This window comes from Lycorma delicatula, chromosome 10, assembly GCF_047948215.1.
Source record: "Lycorma delicatula isolate Av1 chromosome 10, ASM4794821v1, whole genome shotgun sequence".
Classification (NCBI taxonomy): domain Eukaryota; kingdom Metazoa; phylum Arthropoda; class Insecta; order Hemiptera; family Fulgoridae; genus Lycorma; species Lycorma delicatula.
The window spans coordinates 736,860-764,755 of NC_134464.1; the positions used below are offsets into that span (position 1 = coordinate 736,860).

Here is a 27,896-nt window from a genome sequence, read left to right on the forward strand (position 1 = left end):
TAACTCTAGTACCTATACTAATGTTTGATAAAATCAATGCGCAATACACACTGCTCTGTTTATTTTTATTAACCACCTAAAATGCGCTGAATAATTTATGTTCACCCTGAACTTTAGCTATCAGTCAGGTTATTAAATGCCTATCTTGGGAACCAGGATCTTTACTCTACCTCCATAAAGAGAACTGGTAGAAAACTTATCAAAATCATTCACATAAACATTTTATTCTTAATGTAATATTAAAGTAATCGATTACAATTTTTATAACAATTACATTACTCAAATAATAATAATGTATAACCTTCTTACGTAATTTAAATCAAATAAATCATCTGTATATTTGTATGAAAGTGTTTGTGTGTATATATACATACACACAATACACATACATATATATACATACACACTGATTTAATACACAAATTATCCAGTTTAATCTATTTATTATTTAAATTATACATTAAAAAATTTAATAATAAAACAAAAATAACAATAATAAAAAATTATTTCCAAAGTTTTTTTATTGACATATTTTTTTCTGAATCCTTCTGTATTACTTTAGCTACTGCCATTTCAAAATCTTCTTGAGTTACATGCACTCTACGTTCTCGTAACGCATACATACCAGCTTCAGTACATACACCCTATTAATAACAAAAATATACAAAATTAAACAAAGTTCAATTAGAGTAATACATATATTTTTTTTGTGGGAGAAGAGTATCACAAAAATAAATACAGAAAAATCCAATTTTATATATTACCTACATATATAGGATTACTTAATCAATTATGTTTAGGATCATATAGAATTAGGTATAAATGTGTTGAATGTATGTTTAGGATTTTTATGTTAATATGTTTAGTAACTTGAATGAATGAAAAAAATCTACATAAATTTTGATGAATACGTAAAATAAAAAAAATATACATATATTTTGTATTTATATAAATTTTTTCTGTATATGTAAAATACACATAGTAAAACCTCCCCCCCCCCAAAACTGAATCTGACAGGACCGAGTAAGAATTCTGTTTTGAAGAGGTTTCAATCTCGCAGAGTTTAAATCGAGCTAATTTATCGTGAGGTCTTGTGTTATGAATTATACAAATGTAAAATGAAGTTAGACAACTCACAGCACAGAATCGAAAGAATTATTTAACACAACCCAATAAATGAAAATAGGTGACAACAGCACAATTGAGTTCACTGGAACATTTTCCAGAATATCTGGCAAGAAGCATTACGGTTAATCCAGCCGTATTCATTTAAATGCTGCATGATCATCTTTTTGTAAACATGAAATTGTAAATTCTACTTATAGTATGATCAGAAATTTGTTAACGAAGCAGCGTGTTTAAGAGCTGGAGATTGAATAACTGCTTCAATATTTTTGGGTGTTTGAACACTTCATGGCCTACCTGGAGGTTTCTTCTTCAAAGCTGAACAGATAGCTTTAAAATTGGACACCCATAATTGAATTATCTTCTTATTGAGTTCCGTGACATGTAATAATCACTACGTTGATAACAGAATCAACATTAAAATTTTTTTTTTGTCTTAAGCCATTTGACTGGTTTGATTCAACCTTGTTTGTTTCATTCCTTAACTAGTGCCAGTCATTTCATTTTGGTATACCCCCTACATCCTACATCCCTGACACATATTCCAAATGTTGCCTGCCTGCACAATTTTTCCCATCTACCTGTCCCTCCAATATCAAAGTGACTATTTCAGGATGCCTTAAGATGTGGCCTTATAAGTCTGTCTCTTCTTTTAGCTATATTTTTCCAAATGCACTTTCTTCATTGATTTGCCGCAAAAGCTCTTCATTTGTCACTTTATCCACCCATCTGATTTTTAATGTTCTCTATAGCACCACATTTCAAAAAAATGCTTTCTTGATGTTTAAATTAATTTTTTACGTAAACAAATTATATTTCTGACTGAAAGCTTATTTCACCTGTACTATTCAGCATTTTATATCACTCCTGCTTCATCCATCTTCAGTAATTCTACTTCACAAATAACAAAACTGTTTTACTTCCATAGTCTTTACTCATCCTATTTTTATATTCAGCAGTCCATCTACTTTATTTCTACTACATTTCACTACTTTTGTTTTGTTCTGGCATAAACAACTCTCGGCTAGCATTACTATATCATCAGCAAATCGTAGCATTTTTATCTTTTCACCTTTCACTGTTACTCCAGATCTAAACTGTTCCTTAACACCATTAACTGCTAGTTTTATGTAAATATTTAAAATTAACGGTGGTAAGGAACATTCTTGTCTGACTCCCTTTTTTATTATTGCTTCTTTCTTATGCTCTTTGATAATTACTGTTGCAGTTTGGTTCCTGTAAATGTTAGTGATTGTTCTTGTATCTCTATACTTGAACCCTACATTTTTTTAAATGCTTAACATTTTATTCCAGTCTATGTTATCAAATGCCTTTTCTAAGTCAATAAATGCCATCTATATCGGTTTTTTATTCTTTAATCTTCCTTCTACTATTAATCTGAATGCTAAAGTTACTTCCCTTGTCCCTATACTTTTTCTGAAACCAAATTGGTCTTCTTAGCTTAACTACTCATGCATCAAAAGTGTTAACTACAATTCTTACTGAAGAATTGACAGGAGAATGGAGAAGTGTTAGAAACACTTCTCCACTTCAAACATTTCTCTTTTCCATAACTACAATTCTAGTTAACATTTTTGATGCACGAGTAGTCAAGCTAATTGTCCTATTCTTCACATTTATCTTCTCCTGCTTTCTTTAGCATCATGACAATACACTTTTTGAAGTCTGACAAAACTTCTCAAGTTTTGTAACTATAACACACCATTTTTAAAATACGTTAACTGAAATGGCAAGACATCTGCTACAAAATGGGATCCCAACTCCATAACATGCACTATTAGCACTCCACCAGCAGTAGTGGGAAATGAAAGTTACTTCACTGTATAAAATTTTAAAAAAAACCACAGTGAAAGTAACTTTTACATTATGGATAAACAATTGATATTTTGAAAATATGTTCTAACAATTGCCTGTTTTAATAAATCCTGAAAAAAAACAAAAACGAAACATACCTTAACTTCAGCACCAGATGCGCCAGGCATTAGTTCAGCAATTTTACGTAAATTGAGACCACGTGTTAAATTCATTTTGCGAGAGTGGATACGCAAAATATCAAGACGAGCTTCTTCATTTGGTGGAGGAAATTCTATTTTACGATCAATACGACCTGGTCGCAACAAAGCTGGATCTAATATGTCGATACGATTTGTAGCCATTATAACCTGAAAAAATTACAAAAAATATAATTCAACATCAAATTATTTCCTGTTATTTTTAGACCTAATTAAGTTGTAAATTCTAAATCTCCAATATTCCACAACTAATCTTATAAAAAACACCAAGACAGTCCTAAAGAACTCTATAACTACTCTGTACCACATATTCTGTGACCACATGTTCTCCGATTGTTGATATCTCGTTTAGTTTTTGTGTTATTGTTATTTGAGTGCAAGTGTTAGTGATTTTTGTAATGCGGGATTTTTTGATGACTGAACTTTGTCTCTCAATGTTGTAGTCTTAAACCCAGCTATCGTTTCCCATTATGATCGATCCTTTGCATGAATGTTTCATTGTCATCGGCTTGTTCAAGAAGTTGCCGACAAACATCCACTCGATGTTCTTTCTGCTGTTCGGTCAACAAACAACGAACAAACTTTGCTGCGACTAGATGCACGCTCAATTTTTCAGTTAAAATGTCACGGCATGATACGATGCAGTTGAAGTAGAGAGCCTTCCTGGTCAAGAGTCATAGTCAATCGATTGACGACCACTTTTAAACCATTAAAAACCATCCATAACATCGCATATGACAAAGAATCTCATAAGCTTGTTTCAAAAGTTGAATCATTTCTGTAAAAGTTTTCTCCAGTTCACGCAAAATTTTATGTTGTTCCTGAAAATCGCACATTATAAAAATTGCTACTAGCACTTCCACATGATGCACTCAAATAACAATAACAAAAAACTAAACAAGATATCAACAATCTAAGAACATGTGGTTACAGAGCATAAGGTTATGGAGAACACAGTGCTGCCAACCGTATCTCAATAAATATCTCTGTTGGCATGTGGCATGTAATTAAAAATGTTCGGTTATTCTCTGAACAGACCTCATACACATAATTATTTTTTTGAAATAATTATCTTAAGATTCATTTTATTTCTCTGTACTGTTACATATAAACATATATATAAAATTTTGGGTTTTATATTTTTCATCATTATAGACATTAATTAAATTTTCAATAATACTATTAGTGTAAGAGTATTTTATATAGATATTATTAACGCTGTGTGATTTATTTGTAGGTTTCTACGTTTAGATTTTAAATTTTGTTTTTTATAAATATTATCAAAGATACAAAGAATATTATATACAACGATAATAAATCACGAGTCCAGGATAATTAAATAAATTATAATTTTTTGGGGGTTAAGAAAAAATTTATCATATCTCAAAAACTTATGCATGGAAATGTGGAATGAAAGTTTTGTAGCACGTGAAAAATGTCATGCCTGATCAAAACCCAGGACCTTCAGGATAAAAGAATGAGACACCACCACTCTGTCACAGATAACTGAAAGCTTCGTAAATTACAAATCACATCAACACTCTTTTAACTAATAAAATTAAAAATAGCATTATTTTTATACCTTAATATTCTTAGTCGCTTCGAAACCATCCAACTGATTCAACAATTCCAACATAGTACGCTGAACTTCAGAATCGCTTCCGCTAGCAGACTCAATTCTCGATGAACCGATCGAATCTATTTCATCCATAAAGATAATATATGGTGCATGTTCTCCATTTGATAAATAACAAAAAAAAAAGAATTAATAAATTTTTAAATTAACAACTATGGCGTTGAGGGAATGCAATCATTAGACATGTGGTCACATTCAAATAGGTTTTAATTAATCCTTTTATACCTTCTCATTTACATACACAAGGCATATTTATCTAAGTAACATGTTTCCTTTCATTACAAAGCAATTCTGCACAACACTTTAATACTTAAATAATAATTTTATTTCCAAAGAGACTGTATATAATGGCAGTAAATAATGATAAGGGATTGTTGAAGCATTGTACTGAAAAGAAAAAAAAAACAAACCAAGATGGGCATAAAACACCATGAAAAAGAAGAAGAAAATAGAGAATTGACGGTTAACATTCTAAGTAAAATATATTATCATTTAATAGCACAGCACCATAAATGTTATTTCTGCATTACTATAAATATGATTGTTTTATCATTAGAAATGCCTACTCGACATAAAACTGCTCAAAGATAGAAAAACGGGTAAAATATTCATTAAGAGCAATATAAATATTTGACACTTCATCAAATTGAACGATTTTCTTTTAACACAACTTTTCATTTTATACACAACAGGTATAAGTTCGTGCAGAGTCACCAGATGGTGCTTTTCATAGTCATCAGTAAGGTCTTTCATAGTTTTCTTCATCTCTGTTATGAGTATACATAAAGTTTCAGTAAGATACATTCGTAACTTAGCAGTCATTTAATTTGATTAAATAATGCGATTTGTGAAAAATAAACAACAAAGAATTTTATGTGAACAAACATTACTTTCTGAAAGAGAAAGCCACTTCACAAAATAAAGCAAAACAAGTAAATATTATGCTGGTTGGGTTTGTTGACTACAACAGGTTATAAGCGGTTAATTATTTTTAAGTTGGCCAAATGAGCATAAATGGTGCTGAGTATTCTGAACGGTCTGTTGAGATTAACAAGTACAAAGAATAATGAAAAAAATTTTGCATCATAATGCCAGGCTGTATACAACAAATCAGAAAATATATTGAAATTAAAGGCGGCTATATAGAAAAGTAATAAATAAATGTAGTTCTTATAAGTACGTTTCTTCATATTTTTCAGTTTTGTTTTTTATCTCAGGAGACCTTAGTTTAACAACATGCCTTATAATAAGAATAACATTATATAATAGCTTACCTTGCCATTACGAAGAATTCTCTGACCATACGTGAACCCTCTCCAATAAATTTTTGTACCAATTCAGAACCATAAACTCTGATAAATGTACACTCAGTATGATGTGCAACAGCTTTTGCTAATAAAGTTTTACCTATATAAATGCATAAACAAATAAATACGGGGAAAAAAAAATATATTCATAACACACACAAGAATCATTTTTAAAATAAGGACGGTTTACATACATTAACAAAAGCTGACACTTAGGAATGTAAACTTGCGATTAAAATGTCTTAAAATTACATCCAATAGTCATTTAATTACAACTTAGATGCATTAGACAATATTATTCAGTAGAATTTATTAAATATGTCAACTGATCATCAATCCTACAGATTGCAAGACATGATCGATGACTTGTTTTTTAAATGCAAAACCAAAAGCATGATAAACAAAGTAAAATGTATGGATAAACTGTTCATGATGAAACAAGATTTAATACTCGGCTATCATTACCAAAGAGTTGAAAACTGTTGTCGATATATACATTAGAAAAAAATATTTAATAATACAGGATACATATTTGAAGAAACTGATGAATTTTCCCTAAATCTTTCCATTTTGATAAACACAACTGTTAAAGGTATAGCTTGCTTACTAAGGAGATGCTAGATCCTCACATTATTTGAAGTACACCAGAAAAACTGCAAATGTTTTGACAAGTGACAATCCTTTGAGGTGCAATGTGATTTCATCTTTTCTTGAAATAAAAATCATTTTTAAATGGAAAACACATAAATACTCATAGTGACATTTATCAAATTTTTCAGCTTCTTTCTTGTTTCTTTTTCCTGTTTAGCCTCTGCTAACTACCGCTAAGATAATTTTTCAGAGGATGATATGTATGAGTGTAAATGAAGTGTAGTCTTGTACATTCTCAGTTCGACCATTCCTGAGATGTATGGTTAATTGAAACCCAACCACCAAAGAACACCGGTATCCATGATCTAGTATTCAAATCCGTGTAAAAATAACTGGCTTTACTAGGATTTGAACACTGGAACTCTCGACTTCCAAATCCGCTGATTTGGGAAGACGTGTTCAAATGTTTCAGCTTGGAAATCGTCAAGCTTTCTGTCCTAATCTCAAAAATACTTAATCTCAACGGAGATTATAATACTGAAAGATTATTTTAAGGTTTTTTCATAGTAAAAAAGGAAAGATTTTGAGTTACAGTAGTCATCAGTTTGTAATAAAATGATTCTTATTTTTAAAAATGCCAGCAATAAATCGCATAATGTTCCTGGGCTATGTCGGTCAAGTTATTAAATTCATTTTTTCAATTCGATCATTTTAAGCTCTATTTGTTGTATCTTTCTGATAGAATAATTCTTTTTTATTGAAAGACAGTAACCAATATTATGAATCTTTTTTTACAAATTTTTATGAAAAAAATGTTTATTTCTAATTTTATGAAACACAAAATAATAATTACAAAATACTGATTACTTCTATACTCTATAAATAAAAAATTATTCTTTGATTATATGTAAATCTTCAAATTTTAATTACTGAAACCAAGAAGCTCAATAAAATAATGGGATAACAAAAATTTTTAATATTAATAAATTAGAACTACACTTTCAAAAAATATGTTTTTGCCTTATATAAAAATTTGGGAACTCATGCATCACGAGACTTTTTAATGATTAAAATATTCGCTAAATTGATTTTAAATAAATTATAATAAAATTAAAAAAATAAACTGTTCATTTTTATTTTTAATTTGGTAGCTCCCCATCAGTCAGGGGAGAGATATTAAGTTATTTTAGTAACATAGCTGTTTAACAAAATACATTTTAAATATTAAAATTTGAAATTGTGAAAAAGCTTTTTCTTTCACTTTGGGGCTCCTATACTCAAGGGGAACCATTCAGGTAAAATAAATTTGACAGAAAAGCCTTAAGTAGTGAAAATAAGTTTAAAAAATTCAATGGTAGAATTGTAGTTCTAAATAAATGAAGTTGTAATATTCTAAGAGGAGAGTAAAAATTTTTGCCCAATTTTTTTTTTTCAGGAAATACTAAAGAGTAAAGTCTATCAAGAAAAATTTTAATTTAAAATAAACCTTAATTTTTTTTTAAAATTAAACATTTGTTACTTCAGACCACTGATGTGGAATGAGTAAAAAATATTTAAATAGTAGTCTGAAGACCTATTTAAATCAGCTGATTTCGAAGTCGAGAGTTCTAATGTTCAAATCCTAGTAAAAGCAGTTACTTTTATACGGATTTGAATACTAGATTGTGGATACTGCTGTTCTTTGGTGGTTGGGTTTCAATTAAGCAGGAATGGTCGACCTGAGACTGTACAAGACTGCACTTCATTTACGTTCATACATGTCATCCCCATTCATCCTCTGAAGTAATATGTTATGGTGGTTCTGGAGACAAAACAGATAGAAGTAATATTTAAAGTAGTAGTCTGAAGACCTATTGATGAAGAAAATATATACACAAAATCAGTCATTAACTCCTTTTTTGAAGCAAGATATAGATATAGATATAGATAAAAAAATTAAAATGTATAAAGTCATTTTTTTGGGAAGGAGTGAAAATACTAAGAAATCATTGGTTATTTCTGATTCAATAAAAAACTGTTCTAAGAAAATATTTTCTCTAAGTGCCCAATAATAGAGATTTGAAATTTTATTTTGGCCAAACATCCCCACCCCTTTTTCTAAATTTAGAAAAATTTTTGGAACCTGTCTACCAAATTTGAAGAAAAATGATCGACATAGTCCAGAGCTATAAGATCAAATACAGGACAACATTCATGCATAAGCACAAACATTCTTTTGGCAAAAATAGATTTTTTAGACTTGAGAGCACTGGAATAAATTTTTTTCTGAGATTATTTACAATTTATTTAAATCTACATTTTTTTTTGTTAAAACAATCTTTTAATATCTCCTTAAGGCACAAAAGTTAAAAAAATATAAACTTCTTTACATACTTTTTTTAACTTTATCGACATACTTTCCCATTATTTTTTAGCTGCTTATTAGCTTATTAATTAGCTGCTCTACAGTAACACAACATATAGCTACAGATGCAAGAGTAATTTTTTTTTTTAGCCTCCGGTACCTCCATTAGGTATCGCTTCAGAGGATGAGATGAAATGACAATTTTGTAGCGTGTGAAAGTGTCTGACCGGGATTCAAACCTGGGACTGCCATATGAAAGGCTGAGATGTTTTCACTTGAGCCACGGAGGCCGGCGTAGCTAGGAAAGTAATAAGTGACTGATATATTCAATAACAAAAACTATTTGAGAAAAATTTTTAAAACATTATAATCTGCTTTTTTAATTAATATTCAGTGGTGCTTAATGGCCAAATCATATTTAAATATAAAATAAGTTGAAATAATTACGTAGACTTTTCTATTATTTAATAGCGGCTACTATATACTTTATAATGGCAATTATACATTTCATATTTTTATATCATTTACATTTATTTCTATTCCTCAATGAGGCTATATGACCCGATTACAATTCATTATCTCCTATCTCAGACAGGTGATTAATAAAACTATCTGTCCAAGGAAGAAGAGCTGAAAAAGAATAGGAAGATGGTAAAGAAAGGGGACAATCAATCTGCAGAAGAGTTTCCTCTAATCAAGACAATTTTTACTAGGACAATGATTTTTAATATGTACAATAGAAATCTTATCGGGAATACCAGAGTATATAGAGTATATATAGAGTGATTATGAAGGAAAGGGAAATAATTAATTTGTAGGGCTGACTGCAGAGCTTGTAATAAGGAAAAAAGTCCATACAAATGTATGTTCGAAAATGCTTCATCAAGTAATGACTAGCAAAAAATTTTGCCCAGATTTCAGTTCTCCTGGTGAAATGAGTTCATACTGAAATTTTTAGGGCATTATATAAGGATAAACTTTATGATTTCTAATGTTTTCTGATCTGAAAAATAAAAAAAAGATCCTTAATATACGAGGTGTGATAAAAAAATACGGTAAATGAATTTTTATAGCGGCAACTGCCGACGCTATATCCATATGCTGCAATTTGTCCAACAGCGTGATCAACTGAGACAGGCAGGGACAAGTTGTAATACGTTCGAGGTTGCCAGTCAGCTGCCAGAGCCGCTAGAGTGAGGTTGTGTTTATCGTGTCTGTCGCCAACACGGATTTTGAACAACGCATTAACATTAAGCTGCAAAAGTGCCAAAGAAGCTCATGAAATGTTAGAATCGATGTACGGCGATAATGTGGTAACTTTGAAGATGTGTACAAGTGGTATGACCGATTTAAAAACGGAAATGAGTCTGTTGAAGACGAGCAGTGTGCGGGACGTCCAGTAACCTCAAAAACAGCTGAAAATGTGCAAAAAGTGGAAACAATGGTCCGTTCAAACAGGCGAATGACTATTCGTGAGCTATCGGAAGACCTTAACATCTCGTAGATCCATAAAAGCGTTCAAAGCGAAACGACATACGAAGAAAGTGACCAGAAAAATGGACCAATGGCTTCCTTCTTCACCACGACAACGCGCCGTGTCACACCTCGCTTCTCGTTCGCGAGTTTTTGGCCGAAAAAAGTGTTCCTGTCTGTCCACATCCGCCATACGCACCGGATTTAGCACCATGTGACTTTTGGCTATTCCCAAAAATTAAAACTGTGCTTAAAGGAAAACGTTTTGACACCATTGCTGACATTGAGAGGGCCACGATCGAGCAGCTGAAAGCCCTTCTGAAAGACGCCTTCCAGAAGTGCCTCCAGTCATGGAGTCAACGTTGGGATAAGTGCATTGCTAGCCAAGGACAGTACTTTGAAGGAGATTAAATTGAATTCTATGTAACCTTATTATTTTTTTTAATAAAAAATTATTCACCGTATTTTTTGATCACACCTTGTATCTTACATATCCTATATTAATCTTAATTAACTTGCATATCCTTAATATATCTCCTGTAGTTTTCATGATAACCAAAGTAAAACAGAAAAATTTGATGACAAAAACATATTTTTAAGGTTTGAAGTACAATAACTTTTGTAAATTTTATTATCAAAACTTGTAGAGGATTTAATTCTGAGAAAACTGATGTAATAAAGTCTATGAAAAACAAAAAAAAAAAATCACCTTTTATCATTAAAATCAAAACAGAATAAAACTTAACAGAAAAACATTATGAATCAGTAAAAATTATAAACAGCTGTGTTTTTAATACAATAAATTTAGACCTTCGAAAAGTTAGGTTGGCAAACTAACTGAATGCTTCGAAATTAATATGAATACTACTCAATGTTATCATAACGCATTAATAATAAATGTTAGGTGGTTAGTAGTTTCTGACATAATATAATAATTTTGATTGTGTTTAATTATTTTTGAGAATCAAGTTATTTAGTATTGTTATATTTAAAACCTAAAAAAAAAAATTGTTTTTCATCACCAGATTTTTCTAATCTTATGTTGGAGATCATGAAAACTACAGGAAATACAGTTTTGAGACCTATTTTATTCAATTTTTCAGGTCAAAAACCATAAGAAACCATCTAGTTTACCCCCTTATATAATATCTTAGAAATTTCAGTATGACCTCATTTCACCATAGGGAGGGGGGAACTGAAATCCGGGAAAAATTTTTATAGCTGGTCGTAACTTGATAACAAATGTTTGTATCAACTTTTTTCCTCGCTTCAAGCTCTAGAATCAGTTTACAAATCATTCACCTTTCCTCCTGAATCATCCTGTATATCACATATTAATCCAAAGATAAAACGTACTATTAACTAAAATATAATGATATTTATTATTTAGTTACCTGTACCAGGAGGACCATATAATAATACACCTTTAGGTTGTGCAATACCAAGCACATCAAATAATTCTGGATGTATAACTGGCAACTCAATAACCTCCTTGATTTCTTTAATCTGTTTATCAAGACCACCGACCATTTCATATGTTGAATCCGGAACATTTTCTACCATCATCAATGAGACCAATGGATCAACCTGAAAAAAAGTTTTTTTAATGTTTTTTGAGTTACAACAAAACAGTGACCCTCACAACACTATTACAATGTGAGAATTGCATAACTTTCATTACTAACTAACAAGAGCAGGCAGAGACAGCTTTCAAGAGAGTTTATTGATGCTCTTTTCCAAGTGGGTAAAAGAGGCATATGTTGTTTCGAAATCAAATTTCACAGTTTAATTCTAAATTTTGGTCACTTGGGTCATCTCATGAATTTTTTGGGAACTATTATACTCAATTATTTTTTCACAATATCACTCTTTGATAACTGTGAGTTAAGAGTTGATTGTATCAGTCAATGTTTAACATTGCCTATCATAATAATTAGTTAATTTAAAACTACACGTGACTGTAATCTCATAGCTTTAGTTGGTTTGTTTTATATATATATATATATATTCGAAGAAACTTCCTAATAATGGACTCCTCATAATACCAGACGCTTTTAAATTCCCCGGTATTTTTATAGTGGTATTAGTAGATAAAATACTTCTCAATAACAGACACGAACAATGAATTTACCTATAAAAACTGTTCAGTTTTGAAAAAGAGACAGCAGAACTAAAAAATTGTTAATTTCTCTTGTTTCATTTTATACTTAGTTTGACTAATTTGTTTACATATTGTGAATTGTATTGTTTCCCACTGAGCTGAAAAGAGCTGATCTTCCCATACAGCTGATGTTATGATTTCAATCAATTCATCATCCAGCATGATTTAACGTCAGTTACTGAAAGTGTATTGTACATTGCAAGTATACATTAAGTACATACATTTAATGTACATTAAACACGTGTAATATTTTTGTTACAGTATACTATACTGTATTTTTTTAATTTTAGTACATTTTCTATGCATACATTTACTGTACGTTCAATTTTGTGTATTGTATAAAAATCATTACAACCAATGTTACTGCAAGTTAACACCTCTCAAAAATGTAAACACTTGACATTAAAATAAAAAGTAGCTGTTATAAATGTCTATAAAAAAAAACTCATGTGCGTGATATGGCTAAACGTTTTGATGTTGGAAAAACTAAGATAAGCGATATCTAAAAAGCAAACTTGATATCCTAAGTCTGAACTGAAAATCAGTTAAGCTAATGTGCATTTCCAAAAATGTCAGGTTGACAATTTGACTTACGACTGCTTTTGATATGTGAGATAGCCCTAAAAATTGCTAAAGAACTCTGCTACAATGAGTTTAGAGCATCGGAGGTTGTTAGATAAATTCTGAATCAGACAATGTTTCATTAATAAATGTTTGTGGTGAAGCTGGGGCTCTAGATAGGAATTTGGTGTCTGGGTGGAAGAAAAAGTTAAATGAAATATGCACGAGTTATAATGAAAGAAACATTTTTAATTGTGATGAGACTGATTTCTTTTCTGGGCTTTATCCAGTAAAACAAAGTGTTTGAAAGAGGAAAAATGTACAGTAGGAAAGAAATCAAAAGAAAGACAAACTTTTATGTTGGCTGTGAATATATCTGGTGAATTTGAAAAACCTTTAAAAATCGGTAAAGCTGCAAAACCATTATGTTTTAAGGGCGTAAACATAAATTCAGTGGAAACTGAACGATATTCAAAAAATCTTGGATGACTAGGAACATAATGATGGAACGGTTTTTAACGTCAACCACCTGATCAGGGGATCTATCAGAACTTTAAAATTTAGTACAGAAAAAAGGTTTTACAGGACTTATTGTCAACAATGAATGTAGTCATGGATGCTGATGAGCTTTCTAAAAGCATTAGCGGAGCTGGAAGCAGTTTTATGGATTCGTGTTAGTGAGAAATTGTTTCATAAAAGCCAGTATTAAACCTCCACAAACTAACTTCAATTCTAACATTGAAAATCTTACTGAAACAAACAAAAATTGTGTGGAACAAAGTAAATTACAAGAACTTATTGAACCATTTGGAAACTACAGACTAGCCAATATTGATGACATGCTCAACAAAGAGGACATTATTCACTGACATCCGTGATCTTGTTGCTGCCTAAGAATTGATTACTTCCAAAATGAATGATGATGAACCTGGATTTACCACCATGTGTAACAAAGCTAGAGAAGAGGTTAGAAAATTAAAGCAATATTTTTTATGAAAAAGATTATCAGAAGACATTATTTTAATATCAAAAGTGCAGTCACTTTTTGAAAAAAATACGTACCAGGACTTACTTTAAACTAAAATAGACAGCTATTTTAAACCATCTACGTATAAATAAATTGTATGTATTCATATTTGTTTTATTTTGATTTTTACATTATTTTTTTGTACATGTATTTTGATTAATATTTTTGTAGTGTATATCGTATTTTATTGTTTTATAGTACAGTAATTTTATTGGTTGATTATAGAAGTACAGTATTAGTTTTATTTTCAGAAAAACGATTAAAAAAAAACTTGAAATTTTACACAGTTGGTTTCATTAGTAACTATTTTATTTATTTATTTTAAAAAAAATTTATTTCAATAAATATGCAATACTGTAGTTCTATTCAAAGTGTTGTTTTTTTCCGTACAATAATCAAACGTAATACTGTATTTAAAATTTTTGTGTACAGCAAACGTCTATATATAACAGACAGCTACTTGTTCCTGAGCCATGTATGATATTGGAAATTTTATGTGGCTGCTGTCTGACGTTTCCTTTGTTCATAGCATTTACATTTTAGTCGTTGAGATGGAGCCGTGGACGCTAGACCAACGCCTGTACGCGTATGACAGTTTTGTGCGAAATGACGAATCCGTAACTGCTGTTCAGCAAGATATCCGCCATCAGTTTAATATCCACTGTAATGCAAGTGTCCCTTCTCGTAACACAATATTGCGACGGGTAAACAACCTTCGAACAAGCAGTTCAATATTGAAGAAAAAGCCACCGGGTGCCCGACGAACTGCTAGCACTCTGGAGAACATCAAACGAGTAAGGGAAGCCATCGTCAGAAGCCCACGCCGCTCTATTCAGAGACATTCAGCAGCCCTTTAAATGAGCACAACTATGGTAAGACGAATTCTGCACACAGACCTGCATTTCCATCCTTACAAGATAGCCGTTGTGCAGCAGTTAGAGCAAGATTTCACACAGCGATTACAATTTTGTCAACAAACGCTTACCATTTTTGAAGAAAATGAAAATTTTTTATTGTTAATGAGTGACGAAGCCCGTTTTCATCTGAATGGCTTCGTCAACAAACAGAATTGCCGGTATCGGGCAGAAAGAAACCCACATCAGCTTCATGAGAGACCACTTCATAGCCCAAAGGTGACAGTCTGGTGTGCAATAGGAAAGGTCAGTGTTATTGGACCGTATTTTTTTTAAGAAAATGACGCTGCCGTAACTGTAACAGCCGATTACGTTGCGATGTTGAATACGTTTTTCATCCCCGAATTACGAAACCGGGGAATCGATTTTCAAAATGTGTTATTCCAGCAGGATGGAGCTACAGCGCACACAGCGAGGGCGACGATGGCCGTTCTCCATAACTTGTTTCCGGGACGGATCGTTTCCAGATTTGGCGACATTCCTTGGCCCCCTCGGTCCCCCGACTTGAGTAGTTGTGATTTTTTTTCTGTGGGGGTTTCTGAAATCGCGTGTGTACGGCAATAAACTGCGTACATTGGAGGACCTAAAGATCGCAATTCATTGAGGCCAATTACCATGAAAAGCTACAACAATGTATTGCCCAAAATGGACATCACTTGCCGAACATAATTTTTCGTTCATGAGTAAGTAACAAATGCTTTGATTTAACAAGTGTTTCAGTACCAATAAAACTTTTTTAAAGTAAATATTCAATTTTTTATGATTATTTTAAAAACATCCAGTTCCCGTGAATGACCCTGTATATATATATATATATATATATATAGTTTAAATCTGTGTAAGTACAAGCTCATTATAAGGTTTGTGTAAATACTTCTTCACAAAAACTACTTTAAAATATCAAAAATAGTAAACATGATATTTTATTGTTTGAAATTTTGGTGAAAGAATATAAATATTTTGGATCAAGAAACAATTTGTTTTTTTTTAATTTCTAGTTAAATTTTTCAATTAGGATTTTTAGTTAATCAATAGAATATGTTAATAATCATTTCCTGTTTACCTATTATTACCTACCATCACCTATTCAAGAAACAAGACTAGCCACATCTTGAAATATACCCACAAAGTTTATTACTCAGTTAAATGTGTTTAGAATAGAGTAGAATCTATTTTGTTTGCAGTATATTTTTAAAGTATGTGGAAAATATTCCTGCTTTCATTCTGAATAATTCTAAATGCTACACAAAAGGGATTGATGTAATCATTAATGTCAAACTTAATATCATCAAAGTTGTAAAACTCAATTTCATTAAAAATCTACTGCACATAAGAAATATTTTTCACTGTTCATCTACAAAACCGTACGCTGAATGTTAATCGATAAGAAAAAATACTGACCTTGTTCGGTAATATTTTATGCAGAGTATATGATTCATTTCGTAATGCGACTCTTGAATTAGGTGTAACATCGTTGATATCAATATTTTTATCGAGATCGACAACAAATTAACCTTCTGGATGTACTTTAACTAAAACTTTTTTCTTATCCATCGGTTTAACGACTTCGCCTACATAAGATCCTTGCTCTTGTAACAACTGTAATTCTTCACGTAACATACGTACTGAAACAAAAATTAATTTAATTTAAAATTTATAAAATAAGTTAAATGGAGTGGCTATCATATAAGAATGAGAAAAAACATGAGAAGTGAAAGTGTAATAGAACCAGTAAGTTACTACATTTGTTTATATGTCCTTTGTTTATGTTTCCTGGAACCGACTGAGGTTTTTCAAATGCTGGTGATAGCTATCATACTGGAGTAGCTATCATTTGAGACAGAAAAAATATGAAAAAACTTAGAGTAAGTGCAATAGAACCACTAAGTTACTATATTTAACATTAAGTCCTTTGTTACAGTATATGTTTCCTGGAAGTGACAGGTTTTTTCAATTGCAGGTAATATTATTGAACCATAATATTGATATACATAATGTGTTACTCTTGTACTATTCTGTACACATAAAGTGTTGATCGAAATACTATAATTTGGTGGGCAATAACATTTTGTGCATCACCAGAAGCCAATAAAATGAGTACTGTGAATGAACATCACACTGATTGACCGGATTCTGTGAATGATGATCAAAAAAAGGTGATGAATAAATAGATTCAAAATGACTCGTCACATCACTCGCTAATGCAACTTTTTTTTCTCTTTTTCTGTTTAGCCTCCAGAACCACAGTAAGGTATTACTTCAGAGGATGATATGTATGAATATAAATGAAGTGTAGTCCTGTACAGTCTCAGGTGGACCATTCCTGAAATTTGTGGTTAATTGAAACCCAACTACCAAAGAACACCGGTATCCACAATCTAGTATTCAAATATACATAAAAGTAAATGCCTTTAATAGGATTTGAAACATAGAACTCCCAACTTCAAAATTAGCTGTTTTGCAATGACAAGTTTACCATTAGACCAACCCGATGGGTAGTAAAGCTACTTGGATAGGCATATCAACCAGATTGGTTACAATAAAATCTGTTTGTGATGGAGACCACGCATTTTCAAAGAAAAGAACAAACAACAAGGAAAGGAATATTTGAAAACAGATCCTGAAATGTTATCGTGAAAAGGGAAAATGACTCCTTTTCAGTAATGTATGAGATAAAACTATAAGAAGAAAAACAGCAGAACATGAAATACAGGCACTATGGTTCTCATAATAAAAAAAATCAAAACACTACCCTCAAAAAAAATCTCTTGACAGTGTTCTGGGATTCTAAACACATATTCCTGACAGACCTGGTGGGAACCAGGTTGTCTGTAAATTCTGTTTGATGCAGAGACACTAAAACATCTTAGGAGACATATGTGTCACGACTGACAATCCGTGAGGCCGATAATTTTGTAAAAATAATCCTCAGCCATCTAAATCACATGCACCACCAAGAATTTTGTGAAGATGAAATTTAAATCTCTTCTACAGCCTCCATATTCAGCAGAATTGGTGCCCTGCAATTTTCAGTTCTTTCCATAATTAAAGTTACATTAAGGATACTAAAGGACACAGTGAAGATTTCGTGGATGAAGTAATGATTGCCAAAGAGCCCTTTTCATCGACTGAATGAAAAAACTGATTCATCATCAGGTGATATGTGTAGCTATAAGATTGTGGCTAAGTGGAAAAATAAACCTAAGTAAGTGTATTTTTATTCCATATTTGTTTCATTTGACTACCTCTTTTCATTTGCAAGTTATGAGCAACTGTGCATTACACTTCAGCCACTGCTTATATTAATAGCAGTTAAACTTTTCAGGACTAACATACTGTAAATCCTACTTCATCCACAGACTAGGTTAAAAACTTTATTAGTAAACATGGTAAATTCATTACATTCGTGTCCAGATTTCTTTTCATTATGTTTACAACACGCAATTAATGTAATACGATTGAAATAATTGAAATTTTGCTAAATGAAAGATCAGGTAATGAATGTGAAAGTGAATGTTCTAGTGATACTTTTGAAGATCAAAAAACATGTCTGAAAGTGAGGTTAGTGAAGTTTGTTCGGTGTGTTTATTGGTAATGAAACTGCACCAACTTCTAATAATAGTAATCAACAACAAACAGAAACTGAATCTGAAACTCCAATTCTAATTTCAAATGAAAAAAATCCACAAAATAAAACACAAAAATTAACACGTGTATCTCAATATAGGCTAATACGCTTCTAGAATGCTAGTAACATGATTCGAAAATATTGCAATATTCTCTCTATTTCCAGCTGTTAGCTGCAACCTATTGATAGTGCAAATAGTTCTTTTTAGAGACAATAGAGTGCAGTACACGTCAGTTAAAAAATTATGTTAGTCGAATTAACATGTGAATAGTACTCTAACGATAAAGTTCTAAAAATGAGTTTATGCGACAATAAGTCTATGCGGACAGTTTACTGCAGTCGCATGAGCATGATGGCAGTCCAAATAAGGTTAAAAGTGGGATGGTAACATAAGAGAAAAAGTTTGGAAATTCTTCTCTGAATTCATACAAGTAGCCCTTACCAGGTAAATTAGCTGGAGGTACACATTTGTAAGTATAACACAAACAAATACATTTTTTGACAAACTTAAAAATAATTTAGTAATATTTTAGTATTTTGTATATAAAGGATCTACATCATCATCATTAATATTATCATCGTATAAATCAATTCAGATTTTCCACCACTCCATTCTTAACAAAATTCATCAAAAAACTGCATCAACAAAATTGTTCACTGTAATTAATGGTCATATGTATGAGTTTCCAAGTCAACTTTGCAGAATTTTTTCCTAACCATATTATCTCTTAATTTAGGAACATCATGCAGGTCACTTATCCTTCACTATGCATTTTCTTCCTCTGGTGGAATATGAAACCTTATATATATCTTATACTTTTTTGGAAAAAAATGTTGGGGTTGAAATAATGACTACAGGAAAAACATAAAAATATTGTGTGTTTCTAAATGAATATCAAAGTTTTAAAGTTATGTAATATTTATTAAGTTTTACTTACACTGATAAATTATAAATTAAATGAGATAGCAACTCAAACAGGCTTTCCTGTAAGTGATCAATGTAAGCACCAATCCAATTTACCAATCCAACCCAGCACACATCCAGCCGATAGGAGTTCATTCCATACTTAAATAAGCTCTGGAGTAATTGATACAACAAGTGCTTCAGTCCTATGTCTCAAGTCAGGTAGATCAGTCAGTAATAGTGGCACATACACTTTATCCTTTATAAACCCCTAAAAAAAAATTTCATGGGGTCAGACCAGGTGAACGTGGAGGCCACACCAAATAAGCCCTGCCATCTTGTTTGGCCACGCAAAACAAGCGACCAATCCAGCAGTCAAGGAGAATTTCATTCAACCAATCACATATAGCATTATACCAGTGAGGAGGTGCACCATTTTGTTGCCAAATAAAGTTCTGTGGTTCGTATGCAGTTGAGAAAAGAGCCATATTTTTAGCGTATCGATAAAGTTCATTCCAGATTCACTTGCTTCCACATTCAGTTTTGATTACAAATACAGCCAGTGGTTTCAAACTGTTTATACCATATACTCATATAAATGTTATTGTAACCTGGAAGATCACAACAGAACTTCAAACGGAACACACGTAAAACATAATTACAGATCCACTCTTTGCAAATCGCAAAACACACAATCCTTTCTATTGGACAGGGTCACCATCTTTGCTATTATTGCTTTCAAGTGGAAGGTAAAGGAAACAGTTTATGAATTTTAGCATAGCTAAAACTGTTGCTGAGTTGCTCTTTTGTTTCATGTATAATTGATCAACGAACGTGAAACTTGAAAAATGCTACATAGCTTTAAAACCTTGATATTCATTTTGAAACACTATGTAGTTTCAAAAGTGGGTATACAGAGTGATGGGTAAACTATGTATCATATTAAAGTGCCTACATCAAAATGACAGTATCTGAAGCATGTTATTTAAAAAAACCAGGTAAAATTATATTTAAATGTTTTTTTGTATGAAATTTGCTCTTACATTTAAAAATTAAACAAAATAATTTATCTCATTCGATTTTTAGAATTACCTGAATTATTGAAGCGCATATTAAATCCCACTAGTTTCACTTTTGTGTAAAATTTGAAGTTTTTAAGAACAGATATTTAAAAGTAATAAACACAATTTTGGAGCAGCTTCTCTCACAAACTACAAATATAAGGCACAAGATACAAAATGCATTATTAAAAAAATTATATTAATACACTTCTATAAAAAATTATTTTAAAAAGAAATTCAATTATTGTAACACAGTTTAAAATGTCTATCTTATAACTCTCTATTTAAATTACTAAATTTCTATTAAATCACCTGAAATAATTTTTATCTCTTGAACTTGAGGTGAAGGTTAAATTCTCTTTTTAACATAGTTCGATTTACAACATTCTCTAATAACTATACATTTTTTTAAGATAAATTTCAACAAAATAAACACATAAAAACAAGCTTCACTCCTATAAAAATCTCATTTTTATATCAATTGATACAAAAATGTATCTTTTCAAACAATCTATTCATTAGACATACAAAAGTAAATATTCATAATTATAACAGAAAAATAATTTTAATTTAATAGAAAATAATAGAAATTTATCACATAAAAAGTAATAAAAAATAATGAGTTAATACGTATATACCTTTAGCATTAAGTTCATTTCGCTGTGCTTGAAGACGTCGTAAATTTTGGCTTTTTTCAGCAACAATTAGTTGTAATTCTTCTATTTTAGTTATGTAATACGGTCGAAAACCTTCACCTTTGCCAGGTTTATCATCAACTTCCATCTACATAAATAAAATGTTAAATGAATAAATAAGAATTTCAAAAAGTAACACATCATTTTTTTCAAATTCAATAATTTACTATGAAAACAAAACAAAATTTAAAATAATTATATTACAGTATTAATACAATAGTTAAGGCATATATCAAGTAATCGATAGAAAGTTGGGATAAAATCTTGATTTCATTTCCCCATAGTAGAGGGAACAACAATTTTATATATTAACAACTGCTTGTATATACAAATGGTAAGAATGAAGGGACCAAGTTACTCCCAGTATAAGGAGTTCCTTTCATTGCAAATGTTGACGACCTTCTATGATGGTGGATGAGCAGTGGTGCGTACAGAGCACTATTGTCCAGGGGGTGAGAAACTGTCCTCAAAAGTGAAGGAGCTTCTTCTATAAGCCGATGGTATTAGAAAACAGAAGATGATGGAAAATCACTATAATAAAGATCCTAACAATAATTCTCTTCATTATGGAATGATGGCCGTCGCTTCCGTTGAATGTTCCACAGTTAAAATAGCTTCTCATTCAGATTTCCAGAAGTATGAAAAGAATTAAAGGATTGGAAGAATAGTAGAATGGAAAAGAAGAATGAAGATAATAAATACGATCAGAAAAAACAAAAGACAAAATGGAGACAGTGATGGTGTAAGGGACCAACCGCCAGGCAGAACACCAGGTGAGAATTTATGTTCGTTCAAATACAAACTTCCTTTATGATAACATCGGAACTGATCAGCATGCTTTATTACTATTATTATAAACCATTCTCTTACAGATGATAATTGATCATTCCTATTTAATATTTCAAACGTGATCTCAAATTTTTTACGTACAATCTAAAAATTAATAATTTTTAAGAACATCAAAAGACTAAAACATTTTTTAATAATACCAAAAATGTGCAACGATGAGCACCAGATTTAAACACCCAATCATGTAACTCATTTAACAGGGTGTAACCAAAATACAAATTTTCATCATCTTCACAGTCACTATTATTTTCATTATTATTACTATTATTATTATTATTGTTGTTATTATTATTATTTTGTTGTCTGTGTTTATGTTCATCTAATTTTGTCATACAAACACCCATTTTTATACAAGCTAATCAAAATAATAATGTGAAGATAAAATTTTACTGAAAATTTTGAATGTATAACAAAAAAAAAAATTTACACTACATTTTAATTAGATTAATAATATTATTATTATTACTATTACACCAATTAGTACCAAAAATAACCATGGAGATTACTTTATCTATAAATATGTAATAAAATTTTAATTTTTTTTAGTTTTGAAAACTATTTCACTCACTTATATTTGGGTCATTTTGAAATATCATCAAAGCTTATTATTTAAACTAATGTTAATCACTTTTTTTTTTTTGTTAAAGCAATTACCTTATGGGAATCTAAAGTCCCCACATTTATTTTGTATATTAAGATTAATATAATGCAATATATTACAGATAATGGAAATTATTTAACAAGATAAATAAATCTAGTTATTAATCGAATTACATCTTCAGTATAGAATGTTTAATAACAAAACAAATAATATGCCTATTAAAAAAAATTTTATATACATACAATTAACAATGAAAGCAAAATAATAGGAAAATAAATTATCAAATTTGACAGTTATACAGAAATATCCAAAACAATTATGTAAAATCATAAAGCATTGTCTACAGACTGATAAAACAAAACTATATATATTTCATTACAACGTAATCTATATCCAAATGTAAAACTTTCTTAACAACCGTTCACATATTTTCCCATAAAATTCTTTATTTGAAGTAAATTTAATTTCTATTGAAAATATCAAAGAAAACAAAACTGCTAATCTGACAGAATTGTTAATATATCAACTACTTAAAAAACAAACCTTTTACTCTCTCATTTTGGCCAAAACTAATCGCGTTCTCTGAAAGCAATGATTATACTACACTACAGTCAATCCCTGCCGTATGAACAGAGTGAAGGTGTATAGGGCTGAATATCATTTTTTAGTTAATTTGATATGCAACAATATATTTGGCTCGGTGAAGAAAATAACAGAAAGCCAATTATCACCTGCTCTATTAAGCCTGGCATGGAAACTTGTTATTCTTAAGAATGGCATGTTCATAAGAAATTATCTCACTTTTTTTTTTGTCTTCAGTCATTTGACTGGTTTGATGCAGCTCTCCAAGATTCGCTATCTAGTGCTAGTCATTTCATTTCAGTATACCCTCTACATCCTACATCCCTAACAATTTGTTTTACATATTCCAAACGTGGCCTGCCTACACAATTTTTCCCTTCTACCTGTCCTTCCAATATTCATATTTTATCATATTCATATATTATATTCAATATTATCTCCAACTTGTGTCACTTAAAAACTTAAAACCATTATGATTATATCACTTAACATAATACAAATTTTCTCTAATCTAATAAACAATAGCTTATAAAAAAAAATTAAAAAAACAATCCCTTCCTTTTTGTAGCAGTTATTTTAAAAAGTTAACAGACCAAAAGTTAAACAATGAAAAAAGAGACCAAATTAAAACCACATGCAAATGTTCTTCATCCATTTAGCTTTTTTTCAGCAAAAACAGACACAAAAATTTATTTCATATAATCTTGACATTTTCCAAAGATATATGTACTCAAGACAAAAACCTGACAAAAGTATAACCTAAACATAATTTCCAGTTTGTTTAAAACAAAAAGTAATCCAAAGAAGTAAACCCCACATGAAGTAATAGACTCTTTTTTAAGGCTCTTTAAATCGACTGCAAAAGAAATCCATTACAGCAATTCTGCCGTACTGGATTTCTTTTTGGGTAACATGATATCAGAGTAAATATCTTCCAGTAGCAAACAATAACTTACAGAATGTGAAATAAGCTGTAGCATACACTTTAATATAGTTAAAACACAGCACTTAATATTTTAAACAAGTCAATTTTTCCTATACATGTGTATTTATGTAAAAAAAAATATTATGGATGCATTTCTGATTATGATTTCACATAGAAAAGTGAAATTATAACCAGATTTTTTAAAATATAAGGTGTTATAAAAAAGTACTTGACCTCAGCCCATAAAACAATAATATTTACCCTCTTAGTTCAATGACTATTCTCGTCGTTTCATTTCAGTATACCCTCTACATCCTACATCCCTAACAATTTGTTTTACATATTCCAAACGTGGCCTGCCTACACAATTTTTTCCTTCTACCTGTCCTTCCAATATTAAAGCGACTATTCCAGGATGCCTTAATATGTGGCCTATAAGTCTGTCTCTTCTTTTAACTATATTTTTCCAAATGCTTCTTTCTTCATCTATTTGCCGCAATACCTCTTCATTTGTCACTTTATCCACCCATCTGATTTTTAACATTCTCCTATAGCACCACATTTCAAAAGCTTCTAATCTTTTCTTCTCAGATACTCCGATCGTCCAAGTTTCACTTCCATATAAAGCGACCCTCCAAACATGCTATTCAGCATTTTATATCGCTCCTGCTTCGTCCATCTTTAGTAATTCACTTCCCAAATAACAAAATTCTTCTACCTCCGTAATCTTTTCTCCTCCTATTTTCACATTCAGCGGTCCATCTTTGTTATTGCTACTACATTTCATTACTTTTGTTTTGTTCTTGTTTATTTTCATGCGATAGTTCTTGCGTAGGACTTCATCTATGCCGTTCATTGTTTCTTCTAAATCCTTTTTACTCTCGGCTAGAATTACTATATCATCAGCATATCGTAGCAGTTTTATCTTTTCACCTTGTACTGTTACTCCGAATCTAAATTGTTCTTTAACATCATTAACTGCTAGTTTCATGTAAAGATTAAAAAGTAACAGAGATAGGGAACATCCTTGTCGGACTCCCTTTCTTATTACGGCTGTTTACATAATTTTTAAATTAAAAACAAAATAAATTTAGTTTACTTTAACTATATTTTTTAAATAACAATTCACGCTTGAAAATTCCATTATAAAACACAAATGAGATAAAATTCTAAGCAAATATATAAGCATTTTAATGAGTTTAAAATTTAATGACAATTAACAAGTTTAAAACTTAAGTTTGAGGGGACCTATAATTGAAAAAAATTATAATTAACAGGCTTTTATAGAGTAAGAATGTTTCATAAATTAGTAAACATTTAAAGGCAAGCATTAAAAGGAGGGGGTACAACACTAGTGAATGAAATAAAAATCCTGGCAAAGAAATTTTTGGCAGAGATATATAACTCTGACTGGTGAAGGGAATTTGTTGCCTCGGCCGACTACTAATTAAAAGGAAATAAACCAATAGGGAATTTTCATGACCCAAAAACTGTTAACTTTTTCCCTTATCCTCTTAGTTTAGGGTCAAACAGCACACAAAAATAATCAAAAATTTTAAGTCTAATAAGAGATTAAATCATGTAAAAAAAATTATTCTACTCATTGAGTAAATTTTTGATACGGGATCTATGGTGATCGTATCTCCCTACAACCATAACCACTTGTAACAAAAATGAAATTGCATCAATGAAACCATATTCTTAAGCCCCACACACAAGGCCCAAAACAAGTAACAATAAAAAAAAAAATTCCAACTACACCATACAAAAACAGGTACGTATCGGTTATCTGCCCACCACAATATTTTGTTCCAACAGGGTAAAACTGTAGTTAGTTCTTAGATGGCGTACTGAAACACTATATAGAAATAAGAAAATAGATAAATAAAATAATAAATATAATGAATGAATACTTATTTTCTTACTTCAGTACGGCGTTTCAGTGGTGCCATCTAAGAAACGGTTTGATTAAAACTTTGATTTTAAACGATAGTACGTGACGAGCAGATATAACTGATAAGTACCCAAAAACAGAAATAAGTAACAGTAATTAAGTGATTGAAATAGAACATCGTAAAAAAGTTTCAACAATCCATAAATATTTTTCTTTGTGGTTGACATAAGCACAAATTTGTGTTTTACCAAAGTAACAGGTGATAGAAGAGCAAAACTGTAGTAGCAGTAATACATTTTTTACAAAGTAAAAGGGAGGTAATTATTTAGAAAGAGGATGTGCATTCAGCAATCAATAATCTTGGCATAAGTCTTTACAATCATGTTAATAAACTAGAAAAAAAGTGCTGCACTACCATAGTTTTTCAATTTTACTATCTTTTTGTTGTCAATAACATGATGAATGAAGCTACAGTATTATCATTTACATATGGGATGTTTATCAAAGTAATTATATAAATTCCATATCTTTCAGAAATTAAATCCACTTTCTAGAAAAATCAAACCAGCATATTTTTTTAAAAAATGCTAATCATTATCATACATTTTTTTATTTTGTCTTTCCTATTCTGAATTCTCACGTCAAATAATGCGTATTTTAGTACTAGATTAAAAAACATAATTGTATTATTAATACAATTTTAACAATCATATTACATACGTTAATAAATTATTAACATTTATGGAAAAATTAAAACATATAAGCAGACAGTACCAAACCAAACGTTTCATTCCATTTTCTTTTCGGCATTATAAAAAATATAAATAAAACCACGAAAGTCGTTCAAAGAAATACAAAAAAGTCTTTAAAAATGTGAATCGGACTTGAAGGAAACAGGTATCAGGGCAGGAAAAAACAGGATCACACCTGCAACATATATAATAAATATCTAAACAAAAAACTTCTCATACTGATTAGGTTATCTTCTGCATTACATTTCAGAACTATATTTACTAACCCCTTCAGACAAATAACATAAAATAAGAAATTATGAGTAATAATTTTTTTTTTTTAATTTAAATTAATTTTGTTAAATAAATCAAAAACTTTTTACCTCAAAATTAGTTTGAGTCATTTTTGCTTATTTCACTGTCCACTAACGTAAAATAGTTCTTATACACTGCCATCTAAATTGGATAAATCACACAAGTTATACATTGAACGCAGTTAAAAATTTACTTACACATTTAATGGAATAAAAAATATATTTTCTAAACTTTGTGGTATTAAGAATATTTTTTAGTTTAATCATTAAATGTGAATATCATACACAGAATTATATGCACAATCATTTCATAAAGTAGAAACATAAAATAATTTGACATAATTTATACCAAACGACAAAAATATTTTTTTACAATTTTTATACATATAATTTAAGGCAAATTAAACACCGGTAGTTTTTATTTAAAGCTGATTGTTATGAACAAAACAGTTCGTACCGAACCGAAACGTTCACTAAATCGAAGGTGCTTTATTTTAACCCACCGTGTTGGTCTAGTGGTGAACTCGTCATCTTATAAAT

General features: G+C 30.5%; 1 pseudogene; it reads right to left on the reverse strand.

The window, feature by feature from the left end:
- Nucleotides 1-208: 208 nt before the first annotated feature.
- On the reverse strand, nucleotides 209-27,547 carry LOC142331192 (26S proteasome regulatory subunit 8-like; annotated as a pseudogene).
- Between the last annotated feature and the right edge of the window lie 349 nt (nucleotides 27,548-27,896).